The sequence below is a fragment of the Eriocheir sinensis genome, unplaced genomic scaffold, assembly GCF_024679095.1.
Source record: "Eriocheir sinensis breed Jianghai 21 unplaced genomic scaffold, ASM2467909v1 Scaffold54, whole genome shotgun sequence".
Taxonomy (NCBI): Eukaryota; Metazoa; Arthropoda; class Malacostraca; order Decapoda; family Varunidae; genus Eriocheir; species Eriocheir sinensis.
Genome location: NW_026111876.1, coordinates 2,658 through 6,787, shown reverse-complemented (window position 1 = coordinate 6,787; position 4,130 = coordinate 2,658). Strand labels below are relative to the sequence as shown.

The 4,130-nt window shown below is 48.2% G+C and overlaps 1 long non-coding RNA gene across 1 annotated transcript; it reads left to right on the top strand.

The window, feature by feature from the left end:
* Positions 1-999: 999 nt before the first annotated feature.
* On the top strand, positions 1,000-2,501 carry LOC126993006 (uncharacterized). The gene is made up of 2 exons (XR_007747244.1): positions 1,000-1,362; positions 1,466-2,501. It is a non-coding gene; the product is annotated as an uncharacterized LOC126993006 (long non-coding RNA).
* Positions 2,502-4,130: the final 1,629 nt, after the last annotated feature.

The following is a 4,130-nucleotide window of genomic DNA, read 5'->3' as shown; positions in this document are numbered from 1 at the left end:
TCATCCGTTTAGAAAGGGTGGCTGAACTATTCCGGATCGACAAGGATAGCTACGCTGCGAGGTTGGGTTGTCTCCTCACGGGTAAGGCCACTGAACTGTATTCTTCCCTGTCAGCTGATATAATCGAAGATTACGTTCTTTTGAAGAAAGCTCTCCTCACGGGCTTTAGTAAAACGGCGGAAAACTACCGTCAAGACTTCAGTCACGCCAGGATAAGAGTTGGGATAAACTACCAGCAGTTCTCCATCCATCTGACTCGGTTGTTCCAGGCGTGGTTGGAAGCCTCTGATGTCCCCTGCACTTACGAAGAGCTCCGGGAGTTTATGCTCCTGGATCAGTTTCTAACTAATCTCACCCCAGATTTGAGGATCTTCATCAAGGAGCGCCGGCCGAAACATCTTCCCGACGCAGTGAGACTTGCCGACGACTGGTCGTCTGCCCGCAATGCCTACCCTAAAGCTTCATCTCCTAATTCCCGAGACCCTCTAAGGCTGCTTCGCCCACGAAATCTTCAGAATCCTCTCCGGGAGCCTCCTCCAAGACCTCTGCCCAGCCCAGTACAGTAACCCTGAGGTGTCACCAATGCGGGGAGGAAGGCCATCTACGTCCGCGCTGCCCGAAGAATCCCCGCGCCTTCAAAGATGTCGAACCTGCTAAACCATCATATCAGGTAGGCTTTTGCCTTAGTGACAAAAGTGTCCCGAAGTTTTCTGTTTCGGGCACTATTAACGGGTCTTGGAGCTCCAACATCATCAGGGATACTGGCTGTTCCTGTGTGATCGTCTCTGAAGACTTGCTACCTGATATAGATGTTGAGAGTTGTCCAAAGGTCTGCCTTGCTTGCTGACTACCTAGGACGAGTGGACAAGTTTCCCGTGGTGAGGTGCCACTTGCTGTCCCTACTTCACCGGTTGGACTGAAGTGGTACGAGCTCCTATTAAGTTTGTTGGGGCCCTCATCGGAAACGCGCCTGGGGTAAGGGATCCCCATGACCCTGACTCTTCTCAATCTCCATCTGATTCTTCCAGAACATCCTCACCTTCAAAGTTGCCGCGAGGGACTTCTACTCCTCGTGTTCCGACATCCCCGGCACCCCCTGACCCCGGATCCCCGGACGCCATTACCACTCGTGCTGGTAGGTTGAAGAGGCTTCATCCGCTTGTCCTTCCGGAACCTCTACCTCCTTCAGTAACCCCTCAAGACTTCTCCCAGCTTCAAGCCTCCTGTGCCTCCTTAGCAGCGATACGGCAGAAAGCCTCATCAGGACACGTCGACAAAGCAAGGAACGGATCCTCCTTCCAGTACCTGTATCGCAACGGACATCTCTACAGGAAGTGCCTCACCTCCCCGCTTTCCAATAAGGTAGGCCAGGTATAGGAGCAGACATCCGTACTTACTGTCTTTCCTGTGATAAGTGCCAACGGATGTCGGGGAGAGGTCGTGTACGTCCTATCTGTCGTTACAGAACTACTTCCCCAAATTGCCATCGACCTCGTTGGACCCTTGTCTCCACCAGCTACGGAAGAACCTCTTGTCAGCCCCATTCCCGTAGTGGAGGAGCCATCACCTGACGCCAGCTCCACAGAACTTCCCATCGATGAACCACTTATGGACGACCGGGACGTATTCTCCACCCCGCCTGGCTGTACTTCAGCGATTCAGCAGGACATCGTCCGGGTGTTGAGATAGGCCTTGGGTCTACCGGCCTACGGGTACCGTGTCGTCCATATGGCCGGGAAGGATAATGTGGTGGCCGATTTATTGAGTAGACTTCCTGCATAAGTCACTCCTGTTTCCTCGTCAGTCTCCTCCCTGTTTTAGTTTATTGGCTTATGTTCTTTTTTCTTTCCACTTGGTAGTTGTTTGTGGAATCTACCTGGACTAGATTCTTGTATGGGGGCCTGTGTGAGGGCAACTACCAACTTAGCGGGCGAACGACCGGGGCACTCCTGCCGCCCGCCCGCATCTTGCCGTTCGAAGCGGTTCAACTACCGAGGCGCAGCGAATCACCTGCTTCACTCCCGCTGCTCGTTCGCCTGACGCCGTTCGACGCCTCGGTCGATTGAACCACCGAGGCTTCTCAATCCGCTATAGGAGGCAACTTGGTGGCCGCCAGCGCCTTCCTCGTCATACAGCGGCCTCGCCTCGCCCTGAACACTTGCTTCTACTAAAGCTCCACCCTGCTCTCACTCGGGCTAACTCAGATACCGTGGGCTCGTTCTGGGTGCCTTACCTCCCCTCTCTCCACGCCCTGGACTCCCGTTACTGCTGTGAACCTGACTTCCCTTTTCCGCCTGCGCCTCCCACGTCTACACCACTTCAAGGACGAAGCTGTGCTGCCTCGTCATTGCCACTGGACGAGACGCTCAGAGGAGGAAGAAGCCGAGCAACGGGTCATTGCTGTGTCCGGCGTGCTGAAGCCTTCTTGTTGGAGACTTCAGATTGTAAGGCCTGTTTTGGGGTTTTCTACTGTACTTGAAGTAAACTGGTGTCTAACCATTTATCTTGTTGTTTGTTATCCCTTCCGATTACAGCACCCAACACTGGATCCTTGACACTAACCTTTCCCCCTCTCTACTTCCGGGTAAATAAAACTACCATATTCAGTAATTAATCCGTACCACAACCAATTAATTTGCAAAACTGTGTAACGAAATGAAACATTAGTTATGAAAGCATATAAGAGCTCTTTCATTATATCCTGAACACAAGTTATTCGTGGTCATACTTATACATCATTATGACAGTTAAAATTCAGGTGTTCAAGTGTCAAGACGGAGGGAAAGCAGCGGGTGGCAGGGTGGTGGCCACCGATAGTGGCTCGTGTGCACGCTGCCATTTGAAACAACGGTATCTATCGCCGGCCACAGTGGCGTGGTCGGAAAATGGCTCCGCCCGCCACAACTCGCCACTGTTTTGTGGCGACCACAAAAAAAGTGTCCCGTGTGCATGCACCCATAGAGATGTGTGTGTTCTATTTTGACCATTATTTTGTGGCGGCCACTGACCACTAAAAAGTGGCTCGTGTGACTCCAGCCTTAATGTCGTTGATAATAGATCTATATTAAATAAATAGGAAAATATGTACTTTTCATATAACTCAAAGCATCAATTCTTTTATTTTATTTTTCGTCTAGTATGCAAAAACAAGTCGTAAATTCCCTTAGGAGATCGCAATGTCTTGGGTCTATCTGCCGATTGTAAGCTCCGCCCACAGACGCAGTAAGCTCCGCCCACTGGCTTCACTCGCCTGTATGGGGACGGTGCGGGAGGGCGCCTCCTGTTATAATACCTCCATGGTTATGACAAACAATGCTGGAAAGCAAGAAAGGGGCACCATAAAGCAAGGCATATATATCATTTGCACAGGAATAGGAATATGAATGATTGAGGAAAGCAGAAAATACAAAACAAATCTTAAAAGAATAAAGAAAAAGAAGATAAACATAATTAAAGTACTTAGGAAATGCAAAAGTGATGACCCTGAAGAATACTTGAAAATCCTTAATGGTCAGAAAAAGAGCCATCAGATCCCCATTACATTAAATGAATTTCCGAGCATTTCAGACAGTTAGCGAGTGATGACAACATTGATAATAATGAAGTAAATATTCTAAATGATCATGATGATATGGATAATGAACGCTCACCATTACTTAATGACCCTATAACCAACGAAGTGGTTGCTAGAAATATTTAAAAAAAAAAAAAATCCCCAGCATATGACATGATATTAAATGAATACATTAAAAGTACTCAGCATATTTTGCCCCTCTATATGTTAAGCTGTTTAATAAGATTCTTGATGCTGCCATCTGAGTGGCTGGTTGGGACAATAGTGCCACTTTATAAGAATAAGGGTGACGCTCAGGATGTTAATAACTACCGGGGATCACTTTGCTTAGTTGTATGGGGAAGCTGCTTACGAGAGACTCAATGAATACTCAAACACTAAGTTTATTATTAATAAAACACAAGCAGGTTTTAGGCATGAGTACTCTACACTGGATCATATATTTTTGCTTCAATGTATAATTGATTTGTTCAGCTGGAGGTAAAGGAAGCTTTTTTGTCTGTATGTGGACTACAAGAAAGCTTTTGATATGGTGTGGCGTGAAGGTTTGTGGTAC